Below are 19251 nucleotides of genomic sequence, written 5' to 3'. Positions count from 1 at the left end.
CACTGGGGGTTATCATTCACTCATTCAGTGAGTATTTATTGGATAACTACTATGTACTACTAGGCTAGGTGCTGGGGATACATTGATAAACAAGACTCCTGGAGCTTTCATTCTGGTGTTTCTGGGTGGGAAACATGAGTACACCTTGGAGCTGTGGTCAGAGGGCAATCAGCAGCTGTGGTGTTTAGTGGGTGACCCCTCGAAGGCACTGAATGCAGTGAATGGCAGAGAACTGACAACAGAGCCTGAGGACCCCTTCAACTGTTGCAGGGAAATTGCCATCATTAATAACAGGTTGTTGTTCTTGTTGAGTGCTGTTGAGCCAATTCAGAGTCATAGCAACCCCACGTGACAGAGTAGAACCACTCCCTGGGTTTCCCAGGCTGTAATCTTTATAGGAACAGAACGCCAAGTCTTTTGCCTGTGGAGCAGCTGGTGGGTTTGAACTGCAGATCTTTCGGTTAGCAGCTGAGTACTTAACCATTGCAATGCCAGGGCTCCTTTATACAGGCTATGAGTTTTAAGTAAATTGTCCTGAGAGCTTTAAAACCATTTTCCCTGTCATTTCTTTTTTATTTAAATCAACTCCTTGAGTTCTTCTCCACCGGAGAATTCTCTGACATTCAAGTGAATAGAGTGAACGATTAAACTGGCTGTCAATGGGGCAAACGTGTCCACTGACCCAAGATAAAAGGTGACAGGCACTAATTATATTTAAAAAATTCCCCTGGCCCACTGAGCCAGCACCAACACCTTTTGTTGGTTTAATTTGCCAGGATCCTTTAAGCTTGGTCCTAGCTCTGCCAGGTGGTGTTTAGTGCTAAACCCTCTGTCTTTTTTTTTTTTTAATCTCCCTAGTTTTAATGCAAGCTCAGACTGGCTTTTGGGTAGATTAGGAAATTCCTAATCTTTAGGATCCCTAAAGGACTTAAGAGGTTACAAGGACAAGCCTGGTAGTATCCTGCAGTCTCCCGATTAAAGAGCAAAAGGAGTATTGGTCTGAGTTTAAGGGAAGACCTTTAAGGGAAAGCCTTATGAATACACAGGCTAATATTCACATTGATTTACATTTTCAAAGCCTTATTTACCACTTCATTATATCATAACGATTAATTTTATTAGATTTAAAACTTGTAGAAAAGTCACGGGAGCAATTACAATGTAGATCTTACAGATGGATTTTAAAAGTAAATCAAAAACAACCTAGAGAAATAGTCTTAATAACCAAAGTTCTTAATACTGTTTTCCAGAAATGTCTCCTAGGATGGGGTGTATATTGGAAAGACCCATACAAGTCAACTCTTTGAAAGACTGTGATGATTCATGATCTGAGGAAATTTTAAAAGTCATCAAGGGCGGGAAGGAGCGATTTTCGCCACCTTATCTGCCCTGCCGCCATTCTCCTCTTTCCTCTGTGATTTTATTTCCCTTCTTGTCTGTGGAAATGCTTGGTATACTGCTATCTCCTCTCTTCTTCCTATCACTTTTCTTTCCCAGGGCACAGCATGTCCCAGAATTTTGCTGATACCTGCTCTGACCCATTATGATTGTGTTTTAGAGTTTAACTCCCAGTGTAGTGTGGTACTTCCTTTATTTTGTAGTGCCTGTTGAGAGTGGGGGAAGGTGTCTCACTGTGACCACCATGCCTAGATGCTGTAACATTTGTGCCTGGGAGAATCTGGAAGGTCTGCTCTGGGGCCTACGGGTTTAAAGTCACAGCAGCAAGTCTGGATCTTTTATGGATTCACTAAAAATGATTTTCAACTCTTAATAATCTCAGTACCAAAGCATGTGAATGGTTACTCTTGAAAATAAAGTCATCGCGAAGCAGGCAGTCATGAAAGGGTTATTAAGGGTTATTAACCATCCCATAATTGTTGTTTTTCAGAAAAGCCTACTCTTGCTACATTTTTGTTACAACTTTTACAGCACTTCACCATGATTGGTTGAATCCCCAGGTTTCTTGTCTTCTCTTGTCAGGCACACTGACTCCGAATCTACCCACTCTATGACCTTTCTGGGGTGGCAGTAGTGAGTCGTCACCATTTTTTTAGGACTGTGGACAATATTTTTAGAGCCATGCACAAAAGCCCATTCACTAAAATTATGTGGACTGTGCATGCATCAAAAGACTGAAGATCCTTCCCTCACTGTTCATACACATATATGTCACTCCCTATAAAAGGTGCAAATCTTCCCTGGTTCAGGGAGCTGGCAGCCTTTGGTCATGAGACCCTGCCTGTCTCCCAGTTTGCAAACTGTAAATAAACCTTTCTGTTCTTCCAACCCTGTGTTCGGGTGACTTCAATTCTCTAATCTGCTCGACAAGAACCTATTAGTTGACAGCTTCAATTGCAAGTGTATTAATGTCCTAGAGCTGCCATAACAAAGCATCATAAACTGGGTGGCTTATAAGACCAGAAATTTATTGTCCCACAGTCTGGGAAGCTGGAGTCTGAAATCAGGGTGTTGGCCGCATTGATACCTTCAGAGGGCTCTGAGGGAGAATCTGTTCCATGCCTTTCTCCTAGCTTCTGGTGGCTCCCAGCAATCCTTGGAGTTCCTTGGCTTACAATTTCTGCCTCTGTTGTCATGTGGAGCCCTGGTGGTGCAGTGGTTAAGAGCTTGGCTGCTAACCAAGAGGTCGGCAGTTTGAATCCACCAGTCTCTTCTTGAAAACCCTGTGGGGCAGTTCCACTCTGTCCTATAGGGTCACTATGGGTTGGAATTGACTTGATGGCAACAGGTTTGGTTTTTGTTTTGGGGTATTGTCACATGGCTGTTCTCCCTCTGTATGTGCCTGTGTCTCTTCTCCTCTTTTATAGGACACCACACGTATTGGATTAGTACCCACCCTAATCAGTATGGCCTCCTATTAACGTAGCTGATAACATCTGCAAAGATCCCATTTCCATGCAAGGTCACATTCACAGGTACCCAGATAAGGACTTCAACACACCTTTTTGGGGGACACAGCTAAATCTGTACACTAAATTATGTCTATAAACCAATAACCCTCATTCTTCCACATTCCAATGTCTTCTGGAGTGGGAGAGGAAGGCATGAAGTTGCATTTGTGAACCCAGAAATGTATATAACCTGCAGTTTATCTGTGTACCTACAAGGTAGGGTGTTCACACATGTGTTTGTTTATAATTTTTAGGTAGTGAGGGGTGGGAACTGCATTATGAGCTATTTGGTAAAACCAAATTATATTTGACAATGAATCAAGCAACCGTAAGGTGTACAACTCCTCCCCCTCATGACTACTAAAGTCACTGTGAGTGACACAGAATTAAAAGTAATATCTGTCACAGTGTACTTAGGTCAATATGCATTGACTGAACACGATTCATAATGAAATACACAAATCTAACTCCTCCTACACATTTTGCTATTCAGTGACCTGCCCAGACATTTTGGCCCTACTGATTAGCAAACAGCGAGTCCTGCTTCTCTTTCTGCCCTCCTTTGCTTCTTTCTTCTTGCTTTCCCACTCAACTTCCTCCCTGCCTCTCTTAGCTCCCTCACCAGACCCCATCTCTCCTCTTCCCTGAACAAAACGTCTCTCTTCCTACAGCATGGCTCCATGCCAGAAATAATGGAAATGGTGGAAAATTTTCCTGTGATTAGAGGTGAAGCCAGCAGCAAGGGATTTTGTCCCTCACTCTCTTCCCCTCTAGACACCCTCCTCCCCAGGTAGGAGTCCAGGCTGGGGGAGGTGAACACAGGAGCTGTGGTGAGATGGTGATCTGAGGTTCTCGTTGGCTTTTCTGCCTGCTGTGTGCTCTAAGACAGCAACCAAAAAGGCTTTCCGGAGACCCTGGAAGGATGTGAGTGCACCAAACAAATACAGTTCTCAGAGAGAGCTGCTGGACCCCAAAGAAAGGCTGCACAAGACTGTGTGAGCTTCCCCCCGCCTCCCCCCCGCCCCAGACTCTCAGCCTGCACAGGGGCCAAACAGAGTAAACACCTCTGCACCCTCTGGGTCAATCTGGCCCTGTTAAAGCTGTGCCTCTGCATGTTTGTGTTAGTCCATTAGAGAATTTCCAGGGCTCCTGAAATGCTTGTGGGTTACCTGGAATTTCCTGAGAGACCTGGCTGCTGAGATCGCTAACTACCTTCAGGGATCCATGCCTTCTGTGAGCGACAAAGACTCTTGTGTATAAGTGGGTCTCAGGAAACCCTTGGAAGTTCTTGAGGCGTAAGCTCTTTATAAGGTACAAATATACAAGCTATACATGTTCTAGGGTATGGCAGAGAAAACTTAAATCTCAATCAAGCCAGAGAGAGGTATGCAGACATCGCTTGTCCTTGGCTTACCCTAAAAGCCAGCTTTTACTATTTGTTAGTACGGGTCCATGTGACTTGCAAGATCAACTACCATTTTCTCAGTTCCCTTTAAGGTTGAAAGACAAAGGCCTTATGGGACTCGCTGAAATTCTCAGGGTCTCCTGGGCCAAGGCACAGCACAATGGTTGAAAGGTTGATGTTCTGAGCAGAGATTTAATTGACTTTTCTTTGAAGATTCTAGGCTTAAATTCCACCTAGGGAAATGGCTACCCGTGCTCTTCTTTTGGGCTAGATCAGAAAAATCACTTGTGTTTGAACCTCAGTTCAAACACACATATACTCATTTGTACATCCAAACAACTTTGGGGGTTACCGCTCTTCCTGAACTTTCAGAAGTCTCAGCCTATTCCTTTCTCTTAGGTCATATTGTTTTGCCATTTTGATTCACTTAACAAATATTTACTAACCATGTATCAGATCCTTTATTAGGCACCAGGGAAATAATGGTGAGGTCACTGCCCCTCACAAATGAAAAATTGCCATAAACTGGGACAGAGAGTCCCTCTGAGACCTCACCTTTGGTCAGAGGCTTGGAGCATGGACAGTATTTCCGTTGTTGTCCCCAAGACACAGTGTCCCCTAGACACTGTGACTTTAACAGTAGCTGAGTCAAAGGCCATGGAGTAATGGCAAATTGCCTCCATTTCTTTTGAATTCTTTCTCAAGAATGAGTAGGCACTCAATGAATAGAGTTCAGTGTAGTGTGTGATAGTTCAGGTTTGGGAATCAAACTGCCTGGGTTTGAATTCTCTTCCACCACTTTATTAGCTGTGTGACCTTGGAAAATGTTCTTAAGTCTCTCTGTGTTTGTGATTCTGTGTTTTTAAAATGATGATAATTATCATACCTACAAAAAAAAATTTTTTTTTTTTTACACCTCATAGGATTAAATGAGTTAATCAAAAAATCATAGGGTTAAATGAGTTAATCAAAAAGTATATGGAATGATACCTAGCCTATCGTAAACATTCAATAAAATTAGCTACTATTGTTAATTATAATAATGCAGCAGGGCCTGGAAAGGACTTTGGAAACTCAGTCTTCAGTGCAGATAATGAGTACTTTATGATTGAAGCCATGGTTAAGGTGGGTGGGAAGAGGATGAAAGGAATAAATTGGGGAGCTTACTGCTTTCAGACTCCATGAGTAAATTAAATTACCTGCATGAGGGTATCTGGAGATTGCTCAAGAGACCAGAATACACAACAGTTTGAGGAAGATTGTTGGGTGTTATAGTAGGGTCCCAAGGAGCTTTTGACTTCAGAAAGATGAGCTGTTAGGTCTTATACTACTGACCAGGTAATAAGCAGGGTTCTTGCAACCCCAGTCAACTATTCCTTGGAATATTGATTTTTCTTCCATGGTGTTTGCCCATAATTGACAATTGGCAAAAGTTATTCTAGAGTTCAATCCTATAAGGCAGTTCTACTCTGTCCTACAGGGTTACTATGAGTTGAAATTGACTCAACGGCAACGGGATTCTAGGGCTCCCGGTGAAGCCAGGGCATAAACAAGTTACTATATATTTTTCTCAGACAATTTATAAGTGTTATCCTTTCCATTGGGAAAAACCATCTGAGAATGACTCTTGGGTTGTTGAGGACAGTCCCACATTGGTTCTCTTTAACAGTTCCTAATGCTTATAATTCTTGGTATCTTCTAATGGAGAGGAAATGATATGGATCTGAGTCATGGTTAAGAAAGAGTCTTGGGCTGTGGATTAAGAGGTCTGGGTTTCAGTTCTGACTACTTGTGCAGTATGGGGAAGTCACTTAATTTCCTTGGGTCTCAATTTCCACATGTGCTAAATCTAAGGCCCTAGTAACTTGATATTCTACCACTGTTTGTGTAACATGCCCGGAGGCCTGGGGTGCCCATTCATTTATTAACTTATTCACCTATTGATACACTCTTTACTTAATATTTAATATTTTTCTTCTCTTTTCTTTTTAATCCTTTTTTGTTGAAGTTATGGAAATGCTAATTACATACACACCAAAATAATATTACAAATACTAATGCATTTACCATCCAGATTTAAGAAATGTTAACATTTTGCTATATTTGTTTCACATCTTTTCTTTAAAAAGAAATAAAATATTATAGATAAAATAGACCCCAATGATAACCACTATCTTTAAATTAGTATTTATTCTTCTCATGTGAATTTTTAACATTGACTACATAGGTATAATAGTCTCAATATATTGTTTTGAGTTTTTAAAATGTACATAAATGGTTTTTACTCAACGTTGTATTTTACAGATTTGTCCACATTACCACCTATAGAATTATTTATTCATTCATTTTAACAGTGGCTTAGTATTCCATTATATGAATACAGGCAGTCCCTGGGTTACGAACGTCTGACTTATGTACAACCCATAGTTATGAACCAACCCCGATAAAGCCTATTATATTAAAAATTCCAGGTAGTTACAATGGGCACTACTTTGCGATGCACTTCGAAACATTATTATTATTACAGCATTATTATGTTAAAGAGGGTTTAGTGTATCTAGAAGTGTTTCTTTAATTTTTTGTATACAGAAGGTACACTACATACTATACACTAAGGCAAACGTTTGACTAACGGACGTTAGATACGAATCATACCTAACTGTTCTGACTTACATACAAATTTGACTTAAAGACAGACTCAGGAACAGAACTTGTTCATAATCTGGGGACTGCATGTATACCATAGTTTGGCAATTCCCTACTGATGGGCATTTAGATTTTTTCTGACATTTTGGTATTATAAATAAAATTGCAATAACCAATTGTGTAGAAGTTTTCTTGTGCACATATGTGAGAGTTTCTCTACAGTAATTACCTAGAAGTAAAATTACCTGGGTGCCGTGTGTTTTTCCAACTGTCCCAGATAATGTAAAATTACTATCCAAAGTGCTTGAGATATTTATATTCTCACCAGTAGTATAGATATCTTGCTTCCCCTCATCCTTGCCAAAATATGTGTTAGAAGACTTAATTTTTTTCTAATCTGGTGAGTGTGAAATTATATTTCCTTTATGTTTTCATATGTTTATTGGCTATCCAGGTTTTTTTCTTTGCAAACTTCCTGTTCATATCCTTTACCTTTTTTTTTTTTTTTTTGGTTTGTTTTTGATGTGAAGGATATTTGTGTATTCTGGATACTGATTCTAATTCCTTTTTGGCTTTAAGGGTTAGAAATATCTTCTAATTTGTGGCTTATCTTTTAATTCTTATGTTTGTTTTTTTACCCCAAAATTTTAAACTTTATTGTCGTTGAATTTATCATCTTTTCCTTTATGGTTGGCATGTTTTATGCCTTGTATAAGAAACCCTCCCTTAGCCCAATGTTATAAAGATTTACTTTTGTATATTCTTCTAAAAGTTTTATAGCATTGCTTTTTTTTACATCTATGCTTTTAATTCATATGAGGCTTATTTTTGCATAGGAAATTAATTTTAATTTACTTATTCTGTATGGATAGCCAGCTGAATCCGCATCACTTATTAAATAGCTTATCCTTCCTCCATTGACTGGTATTGTCACCTCTTTCCTTTCTAATGTTTCTGTATAGGTGTGGGTCTGTTCCATGGGTGTGTGGTGCTAACCCTATTTTAATTAGTGTAGCTTTAGAGCACTTATTGACAACTAGTAAAGTAAAAATTGTTTTTATTCATTTTTTCCTTAAAATTATTTGACAAGTTCCACAAAAAAGTGTCAAGATTTTTTTTTTTTCTGGAATGATATTGAATTTATAGATGCATTTGAGCAGAATTATTATTATACCAATGTTGAAACTTCCCTACCCCGAGTCCAGGATATTTCTTTATCTATTTAGATCTTCCTTCTTGTATCTCAAAGGGTTTTATAATATTTTTCCATGAAGTTTCACCAATCTCTTGTTAAGTATGTTCCTGGTTACCTTACAGTTTTTGTCTAAAATTACACTTTCTAATTTGGCATTGCTAGAGTAGAGGAATGTTATTGATTTTTTGTGTACTGACTGCTACCTTGCACATTTGTTCTCTATTCATGCTAATATTTTTGTCTGTAAATTTTTTTGGATTTTCTATTTAGGAGATTATGTCACCTGTAGATAATAAGTAATTTAATTCTTTCCTTTCCTTGTCTGATTATGTAGGCTGAGACCTGAACTGAATAGAGTGGTGAGCATCGGGACAGTTGTCTCATTCCTGATGCCAGAGAAAACTTCTATTGTCTCACTCTTAAGCATGCTGTTTATGGTAAGTTCTTTATTGGGATTCTTTGTGAGACATTCTAAGCCTATGATTGTCCTTCGTGCTTTTCCTTCTCACCAGTTATTGATGGTGGGATATCAGAGTTCTAAATATGCATACATTTGATTAAGTTGTGGGGCTATTTGTTAACTACGCAATGTGCTAATTTGGTCCTTATATTTGTGACTTTGGATAATAAATACAGGGCCAGAATGAGGTTCACATTTGGAATTTCCTTACAACAGAGAAGACCTATTTCTGGATGATAGAGCAGCTGTGGAAGAATTTATGTCATGGACCATGGCGCCATCTTGTTCTAAGGGCCTGACTACACATCTAGATGGGAGATGAAGGTCGGTCATATGTGAAGGCTTAGTGTGTTGGATGGCTGGCTTCCTTGGGCTCTTTGGGCCCACCTGGGCCACTGGGCCTCAATTATTTTGGAAAGAAAAGTTCAAGGAAGGCTAGAATATGATTATTTCTACAGTGTATATTGAGCCATAGGGCTAAAGGGTAAACTCTTATATAAGAGATCCAATAGCAATAGGGTGTGGAAAGAGAGCCTCTTAATTACAAACAAACATATACTAAACCCTTTTTTGTTCATCCCTGATCCTAAAAAAAAAAAAAGATCCTAACTGCCTAGCAAAAAGACCTTGGACTGGGGCTAACGGGACAGAAAAATAATTTTCTATACTAGATACCTGTGAAATCATTAGGGTATAGGATTAAATCCAGTATGACACAGAGCCACCAGGGAGGACCTGGAGGAAGGAGGAAGTTTATTATAAAATAATTTCACCTGTAACCCAGTCTTCCGGGCTTGGCCCCGTAGATAGTGTTTTTATAGCAAAGTGCATTGAAAATACAGGAGAAGTCTTATAAGGATTTGGGCATAATATTAACTCACAGAGTAGATGCCCGAAATGTAAATGCTTAATTAACTTATTAATTATTAAGATTCTACTAATAACTACTTCTATGGGGAGCCACTTGTAAAAGAAAAAGGGAAGAAAAGTCATAATGAATAGCATCCTTTACAGAAATCATCAGAAAAAGGAATGCAAACTGTTGCTGATTTTCAGTCATCATCTAATTCTCTGGGTAAAGGTCTTAGCTGAGTAATGTGAGGCTCAGTCTCAATGGTGACATAAAGTGGTTTAATAAATAGCAGGTCTTTCTCTTTAGTTAGGGGGTCATATGTGCTGGTTTGTCTATGAAGGATCTAGTTGATGCACTTCTCTGGCGTATTACTTAATATTGCTCTCCCCTTACTCTGAAAGGGAAACCCTGGTGGGTAGTGGTTAAGTGCTACGGCTGTTAACCAAAAGGTCGGCAGTTCAAATCTGCCAGGTGCTCCTTGGAAATTCTATGGGGCAGTTCTACTCTGTCTTATAGGGTTGCTACGAGTGGGAATTGACTCGACGGCACTGGGGTCGTGTTACTCTAAAAAAAAAAAAGAAAAATGGAGTCCCTGGGCGGTACAAATGGTTAACATGCTCAGCTACTAATCGAAGCATTGGTGTTGGAGGTTTGAGTTCACCCAGTTGCTGCTTGGAAGGGAGACCTGGAGATCTACTTCTGAAAGTCAGCCATTGAAACCCTATGGAGCATAGTTCTAACTTCAGACACATGGTGTCGCCATGAGTTAGCGTCAACTCGATGGCAACAAGTTACTCTAAAAATGTCCTGGTTTGCACTATAAATTATATGGTCATCCTATTTAACTCTTACAAGCCACTCTTGTAAATACGTCACAGCACCAGACTGTTTACTCATTTGACTCCCTGATGAACTGTAAACTCTTCAAGGATGGGGGGTCATGTCTTTTTTGTTGTTGCATACCCAGTTTTTATTCCTATGCCTGGCATTTAGTAGGTGCTCAGTATTTCAAGAATGAATGAATGAACTGCTATCCTCAGGGAGCCCTTCTCTGAGTATTTGAATTAATGAAAGTACCCTTGTGAAGTAACATTTTGTGTCAGCTGTGAACACCTGAATGAATTCTTAAGAGTGGGTCATACAATAGGCCCCTATTCAAGGAGGGGGAGTGTGGGAGCTATGTGAGCAATTATTTTATAAAGATGATGTGTAAAGAACAGAGACAAGCTCTGTATACTTAACCGTTTTTGACCAGGGCTGATTTTGATTGTATCTTCTGCATGATACTATGAAAAAAAATGTGCCATAGTAAAAATGATTCAAATAGCCCTTTGAGGTCTTAAAGAGAGCCCTGGCACTCATAAGAAGGCCAAGTTCTTAGCCCTGTAGCCATTCCCTCTGCATCGAGAGCATCTGCTGGGGGTAGGAAACACTCCTTCCTGTACTCTGTGAAACTCTTCAGATAGAATCATAGAGCTGGAAGGGGTCTTAGACACTGTCTAGTTCAAACTCCTTATCCTGAGACTGAGGAAATCTGCTCAGCTCTGGTTGAATGATGGGCCAAGCTAGTAGCAAAAACTGGTTCGGGGAAAGAAGAAATCTCTCTAGGATCCCTGTTATCCTCAAAAATTATTTTAAAATCTGATTTGCATCTCCTCCTTGAGCATCCTGATTTCAGCCCCTTACCTGCTTCCCAGGACCTACATGGAATTAGGTTTTGTTAGTTGGTAAAGCCATGCCTTGATCAGCATAACTCAATTTGCACAAAATGGGAAGTAAGAGGCTCAGTGACAGGGGAAAACATTGCAGGCCAGTTTTCAAATGATTTTGGAAGGTCTGAGCGGCTTTGGCTCCCTGCTGTCTAATCCGAAAAGGAGATTGCTTGTCCTGTACAATAATAAAGAGTGAAGGGAGCCCTGTGGATCATTTGGGAGTGTAGAGAGGAATGTAATTTCCCACAAGGTGGAGAGGGGCAGGGAGGATTATATTTCCATATTGCAAACATTAAATTAACAACAATTTGCCATGGGGCTCTTGAGGCTTAGGCAAGGCCTTTTCTTTTGTCTGTAACCCCAGCACACAAATGGACAGGAACAGGTGTTCCATCCATGAACTCTGAAGTTTGATGGGGCATAAATGAGGGCAGAGCATCTTGGCTGCCTATTCTGTCATATGGATGGAAAAATGGAGGTAAACAGGCTTCAGGACGCTGGGCTGTCTCGGGCGGGTGGTCTCCAGGGTGGGTCAGGAAGCTGGCCTTTACTCCCATCTCACTCAGACCTGTCTTTATTAACGACTTGAGGGAGGGAGAAAGGGCTTGAAAATGAAATTCACAGATGATTCTGAATGGAGAAATGTGACAAACACCAGCAGAAGCAAAGGAATAACCTAAAGGAATTAGGAAAATGGGAAAGACAGAGACAAATTACGAATCATCATGGAAAAATGCAAATGGATATGCCTGGGGCAAAATAATCCACAAACCAGATATTCACTGGGCAGGAAAATTTTGAAGAGCAGTAAGAATAGAGAAGTCTGTTGTAAAATGATTGCATTCTGATGGTACAGACCAGGGTGGGCTAGGCGGGTGGGCAGGGAGTGGGTGTGGAAGATGAGTGACCCCTATAGGAGGCTTAGTTACAGATATGCATGACCTAAGTAGTGACCTTATCCTAGGACCTGCTCATCTTTCTCCTCCTCCAACACTGGCAGGGTCCATACTTACGGGCTGTGGGGTTGGCTGGGGTGAAGTGTGCTTAGCACCAGGAGATGAGTGCCTGGGATGAACAGGTAACATTCCAACCACCAGAGGTCTGCTTTGGAGTGAGCCTTCCAGGTTGCATTCCTTTTTTTTTTGTTCATCTTCCTTTTTCTTATTTTCCTTTATTTCTTTGCAAAATAAAGCTGATACATCTGGCTATTCTTCTGAAGCAAATGAGGGTGCGAAAGAGAATTCCTATCGAAAAACAAACTTGTCCTGTTTATGTCACGCAGAGCAACAAATTTGGGATAATTTTGCCTTTGCTATTTCGTTTGAGAAATTTGTTACCAAAATACTTCCTTTTCAACTCACTTGTAAAAATTTAACAATTACAAACTGATGATGACCAGAGAGCCTCACATTTTCCAAAATAGCTGGTGTGTTTATAACTTTGGAAATTGTTTTGTTTTGGAAAGTTCTGTCCGAGATCCCACTGAAGTGCTCTGTATTGATGGTGCCTTTAGTTTTTTTGAAGAAAAACAGAGCCCTTCACTCCTTTCTTATTATAGTGGAGAAGAAGGCCCCTGGCACAGGCCTTGCTTCCCTGAATGTTTATCATCTTGTTTTGAGCCTTCAGTCTGAAAAGCTAGGTCAGAAATCAAGGTCTTATAACTGCTGACTTAAATCACTTAAGAAAGTATCAAAATAGCAGTGTGAGTTCCTGGGAACTTCTTTTATCCTCAGAGTGGATTATCTAGAGGAATTATTTAAAAAATATAAGCTGAAATGGGATATTTAAGCCTACAAAATTGAATAACACACCTCTCATTGCAACATGAAACCATTTAACCTGATTTTTTTGGTTTTTTTTAGGTCTCTTTCCACCTTTCTTTAACACAGTAAATCTCATCTGGGCAGCCGATCAGAGTCACCTGAGGAGCTTGTTAACTAACTACTTAGGACTCGGCCCCACCCAGGATGGGGTTGTGGGACCTGGGTGGTGTGGGATGTGGTAGTGGAGAGGAGAGAGGGAGGCAGTGGTACCAAGCGTAGTTTGAAACTTAGCAAAGCTATTGGACCTTCTCATTGATGACCTGCCTTGGGCCACTGGGCCAAAAGAGCTCCTAGATCTAATCATCTAAAGCAGAGGCAATACAGCTAGAGATACTATTTCTGGCTTTAAGACTCTTACTTCTAAATCATGGCCTAGGTAGGTCTGACCCTCAGGTTCAGGTGCCAGAGGAAGAGGCCTGGAGTTATAGCTCTCAGATTCCTCCTGTCATGGATTGAATTGTGTCCCCCCCAAATATGTGTATCGATTTAGTGAGGCCATGATTCCCAGGATTGTGTGACTGTCCACCATTTTGTCATCTGATGTGATTTTCCTATGTGTTGTAACTCCTACTTCTATGATGTTAAACAGGTGGGATAGGTGGCAGTTATGTTAATGAGGCAGCACTCCATCTCCAAGATTGGATTGTCTTGAGCCAGCCTCTTCTGAGATATAAAAGAAAGACAGTGGTACCTCATTCCACCAAGAAAGCAGTGCTGGGAGCGGAGTGCATCCTTTGGACCCCGGGTTCTTGCCGGAGAAGTTCCTAGACCAAGGGAAGATTGATGACAAGAACCTTCCTCAGGAGCCGACACAGAGAGAAAGGCTTCTCCTGGAGCTGATGCCCTGAATTTGGACTTGTAGCCTACGAGACTGTGCCAGAATAAATTTCCCTTTGTTAAAGCCATCCTCTCGTGGTATTTCTGTTACAACAGAACTAGACAACTAAGACACCTCCCTTTCACTCCTATCCCCTGTGGTAACTTTGAAAAGCCCATTCCTGGGCTGGCCCAACGTAGGGAGGGCTCACTGGGGATGGGACTGGGCTAGGGTGAGTGTGGAGAAGGAAGAAAGGGAGAGGAAGGGTCAATCCCCCAGAAAGCCAAAATCTGTTGTTAATTCTGAGGGGCCAGAAACCAATGCCAACTGAGTATGAACAAGGATAGACGCTGTCTTAAGTGTGAGAATGAAGTAAGAGGTCAAAAAGAATTGCCCTGAATAATGAAGGAAAGCCTGAAGCTGGTTTTGTGTTTGCTAGTGAGTGTGTGAATGGTCAGCTATTGGCTTTGAGGAAAGGCTCTGGGGCACTTTCCCCAAACCTCAGTCAGGCACAACTAGAACTGATCAGTCTCGAGAGTGGTGTCTGGACTGGTGGCTCCTGTAGTAACACCCCCTACTCCAGCTTGGAAATATATTTCCTTTTTTTTCTTTCCAATTGTACATCTACCACCATGTTAGTCAATGGTTGAATCTGTTACAGCTTCAGGTATTTTGTGCACTAGGTCTGAATTACAAATGAAATACGTCTTGGGTCAAGTAAGAAATCAAAATAATATAGCAAGCATAAAGGCTAGCCATGTTTCCTTGTTGGCTGGGGGCGGTATTATTTTGGTTACAGGTGATTATATCAATGAATCCTCCAAACCCCATATAACTTGCCTCTTGAATCATATTTACATTGATTGGGAGAACCAATGGATATCTAAAGATTAAGTACAAAAAATTTGGCTATTAGGGCATTAATAAAATGAATCCGACCTGGCCCATGCACCCTAGAATCTTTCATGTTAGGGAGTCGGTTCACAGATAATAATTTAACTACACAAGGCAGCATGTCACACCCAGTTTTAAAAATTGTTACTTAATGTCACTAAACGAAGCTACAGCATTAAAGGGGCAGGAAACTTTCAACTAGACTTCAATGACCAGGGAAGTTCCTCTGAGGGAGAGGCACTTGAGATGGATCTTGAAGCATAGGTTTGATTTAGATAATCAGAAGAAATAGGAAAAGGAACTCCAGACCAAGGCTTTAAGGGTATGGAGCCTGGAATCCTCACTGCGTGTCCTGGGAAGTATGGTTTGAACAGCTTACCAAGGACGATTTGTTTTGGGCAGTAGTCAGATGAACACTTGGGAAGGGACCAGTGGGAAGGGAACCATTATTTTGGGGAGAGACAGACAGTAAGAGGTATGTTTGTTACTTTTGTAGGTTAGAGCTACACGGAAGGGCCCTTGGAGGTTCACACATTTAGTTTGCTCTCCTCCCTTGCTGCATGGAGGAAAAATGAATCTGAGGCTTCTGGAACCTTGGAATTAACTACATTTCTCCAGAGAAGACTTCCGTGCATCTGAAGGGAAGAGAAAAACCTCAGACAGCACAAATAGAGTACTGTCTAATGCTAATGATGATGTATGTTGAAAGCTCTCTTTGGAAAAGTCTTGGGTTGTGGCGATATTTTAGCCTAGTATTTATTCTATGATGCAATTGTCCTCACACCGGATGCTCTCGATTACTAGCTTTGTCCACAATGATGCTGCGCATACATGCTGGCCTGGATATATAGAACAGGTCTTCAGCACCACTGACTTACAGCTGGCTGCCAGTCAAAGTCACAATCCAGCTCGTGTACAAGCAGCTTCACAAATCTCAGACAGAGGAGCTTTGTGCCCACTGCATCACCTTGAAAGAGAAATGTACCATTTATGGTCTTTCTTGGCTTAAGTTCTTGGCAGTTTAGGGCCCTTTTCATTGGTGATCATAACACGTGGCTATGGCCACTAGGGGTCCTCAGCTCTTCCGTCCTGATCCATGGAGGGTGCCTACTGGGGACACAGGAATTGAGTCTGTCCTCTTTAAGCGTATGAGTATGTGAATATTTCCTTCAGGTTAGAGACTTGTTTTTCTATTAAGAAACATGCCTATCCCCTAGCGTAGGAAAATTCTTAATTTACAAAATTGCCTGTGGAAAATTGGTGCTTTAAGCAAAGGATGAGGAAATGAGCTGTTTTCTCCTAATTTCTGTCCTTGGTTGCTTTATAGTGGTGGCAGAGATGGGCAGAGGGCCACATGACATATTTTCTCCACAAGGAAAGCTCTCTCTGAGCCATGGCCACCTCTGGGAGGTATCTCTGGCTGGAATATCTAGGCTACCATCAAAACAAAACTCGGCTCCAGGTGGGCCAGTCTCCTCTTTGCCCCCTTTCATGATGAATACTTCCTTCTCCACACCTGCACGTATAATTATCTTCTGATGAAAATACCCTCACTCAGACACATTTCATCTCCTTTGCAACTCCAAATCCCGTATCATCCTCTTCAGGAAGTAATGACTGGTTATTTCATCCCACAAGAATGAACCTTCCCTCTGACTCCTGCTGCCTAGCATTGCCCTGCCCCCAAATGCTTTTATGTTCATATTTGTTGTCTCCTTGATCAAATACTGAACTCTCTGGGGACAGGACCCTTTTATATCACAGCTCAGGTCAATAAATCCTCGATGGATTGAATTGACAATTGAGAAAACCAAAAAAATCCCATTGCTGTTGAGTCAATTCTGACTCATAGTGACCCTATCGGACAGAGTAGAACAGCCCCATAGGATTTCCAAGGAGCGCCTGATAGATTTGAACTGCTAACCTTTTGGTTAGCAGCCATAGCTCTTAATCACTATGCCACCAGGGTTTCCTAAGGAAAGTGAAAAAATGTAGCTTGCTAAGAGCACAGTGTGCATTTACACATTTGTTTTGTTTTTTTCTAGGAAGAAATGTAAGTCAAGCCAGCTTTGTGGAAATTGTTACCATTAAGAGAATGACAATATATTGCTATTTAAAGAAACTGGCCTATTACATCACATGTAATTTTGGAAGAAGGTTCTTTGTCCTTCCCAAACGTCTCTCTGTTGTTAGATGCTGAGTTGGTCCCGAGTCATAGCGACCCTATGCAGAACAGAGCGAAACACTGCTCGGTCCTGTGCCATCCTCACAGTGGTTGCTATGCTTGAACTCATTGTTGCAGCCACTGTGTCAATCCATCTCGTTGAGGGTGTTCCTCTTTTTCACTGACCCTCTACCAAGCATGATGTCCTCCTCCAGGGACTGGTCCCTCCTGATAATGTGTCCAAAGTATGTGAGATGTAGTCTCGCCATCCTTGCTTCTAAGGAGCATTTTGGTTGTACTTCTTCCAAGACAGATTTCTTCATTCTTTTGGCAGTCCATGGTATATTCAATACTGTTTGCCAACACCACAATTCAAAGGCGACAATTCTTCTTCAGTCTTCCTTATTCATTCGTTGTCCAGCTTTTGGATGCAAAACACCAAAGCTTGGATCAGGCGCACCTTAGTCCTCAAGGTGACATCTTTGCTTTTTAACACTTTAAAGAGGCCTTTTGCAGCCGGTTTGCCCAATGCAATGCGTCTTTTGATTTCATGACCACTGCTTCCATGGGTGTTGATTGTGGTTTCAAGTAAGATAATATCTTCCTAGAAAAGTAAAAAGTGGAGCCCTGGAGCCAAGTTGGGGGCCTGCCTTAGTTACCTTATGCTGCTATAACATGGATGCTATAAGTGATTGGCTTTAACAAACATAAATGTATTTTCTCACAGTTCAGGTGGCTAGAAGTCCATATTCAGGGTGCTGGCTCTAGGAGAAGACTCTCTCTTCTCTGTCGGTTCTTGAGGAAGGTCCTTTTCTCTTTTCCTTTCTGTAGCTTCGCATCTATCTTCCCCCATCTCTGCTAGCTTGGTTGCTTGCTCAATCTGCTCTTTTTAGATCTCAAAAGAGATTGATTTAAAACACACCCAATGCTAATACTGCCTTATTAACATAACAAAGAAAACCCATTCCCAAGTGGGGTTATAGCCGCAGGGATTAGGATTTACAAACATATTTTTGGGAGACACAATTCAATCCATAAGGAGGTCATGGTTGAGTTTCTGAGTGATTGGTGTGGTATTCCCATCAGCCTAAAAGGGGACGTGGTGATAGTTCTAGGCTTTGCATACAACGTGCTTTGCAACACAACAGTTGCATAGGCATGATATATCTGTGATTGGTAGCTTCATGAATTGAATGCTAGATGAGGCAAAGCCTGAAAATGAAGTTTCTCACTTATTAGTTATAGGCATGCCACAAAACTATGTAGAATGTGCTAGATAATGGAATTAAAATTGAAAAAAAATTTCAACAAACTACGGTGATGGGCTGAAATTGCTAGAATGAAATCAAAATACGGAGAAATGTGGACTCCTACATTTAGATAAAACTCAAACAACAACAAAAATGGTTAAGAACAAGATGGAAGAATATGGTTTAAAAGCAGACTTCGGTGTTTATGTACCACAAACCACAAATGATTGCTCAGTGTAATGGGGCTGCTAAAAACAAGGTAATGACATTTTAAGTTCTTTTAATACTAGTGTGCTATCCATATGAGTTCTACTTTTCTTGGTTACATCACGTCTAAATTATTCTAGTTTTGGCCTTACTTCTTAAAGGGGACCTAGATACAAAGGGAATCATTTAAGGGTAGTAAGGAACTTAGATGGGCATTTTAGATCGGAAAATGTATAATTCTTTAATAACTGAATTTAAATATTGGAAGCACTTCCACGTAGACTTCCTTTGTGCATGTCTAGAAGACAAATAACCCAGGTAATACCAAGGCATAATTTGGGGCAATAAAACTGCAGCCATTTTAACTATTAGGGCTCTCAAATAATAAGGTAGGATGCTCTCATTAGATAGAAAGCTCTCTGTCCTTGGTGGTTGTCTTAGTTATCTATTGCTGCTATAACAGAAATACCACAAGTGGATGGCTTTAACAAACAGAAATTTATTCTCTCAAAGGTTAGGAAACTAGAAGTCTGAATTCAGGGTGCCAGCTCCCAGGGAAGACTTTCTGTCTCTGTCAGCTCTGGGGGAAGGTCCTTGTCATCAGTCTTCCCCTGCTCAAGGAAATTCTCAGCGCAGGGACCCTGGGTCCAAAGGACATGCTCTGCTTCTGCTGCTTGTTTCTTGGTAGTATGAGGTCCCTCTCCTCTCTGCTCAATTCTCTTTTATATCTCAAAAAAGATTGACTCAAGATAAAAGCTAATCCTATAGATTAAGTCCTGCCTCATTAACATAACTGCATCTAATGCTGCCTCATTAACATTATAGAGATTAGGATTTACAACACAGGATAATCACATCAGATTACAAAATGGTAGATAACCACACAATATTGAAAATCATGACCTAGCTAAGTTGA

General features: G+C 40.9%; 1 long non-coding RNA gene across 4 annotated transcripts in view; it reads left to right on the top strand.

Moving 5' to 3' along the window:
• LOC126084334 (uncharacterized) overlaps positions 1 to 13947 on the top strand; it is a 49046-nt gene extending 35099 nt beyond the window's left edge. For all 4 annotated transcript variants that reach the window (XR_007519020.1, XR_007519019.1, XR_007519018.1 and 1 more), the window contains 3 exons: positions 8490 to 8592; positions 8792 to 8939; positions 13043 to 13947. This is a non-coding gene — a long non-coding RNA (uncharacterized LOC126084334). The remainder of the gene's footprint in view (positions 1 to 8489; positions 8593 to 8791; positions 8940 to 13042) is intronic.
• The last annotated feature ends 5304 nt before the right edge of the window (positions 13948 to 19251 follow it).

Source organism: Elephas maximus, chromosome 10 (genome assembly GCF_024166365.1).
Source record: "Elephas maximus indicus isolate mEleMax1 chromosome 10, mEleMax1 primary haplotype, whole genome shotgun sequence".
NCBI lineage: Eukaryota > Metazoa > Chordata > Mammalia > Proboscidea > Elephantidae > Elephas > Elephas maximus.
This window is presented reverse-complemented; position numbering and strand designations above follow the sequence as displayed.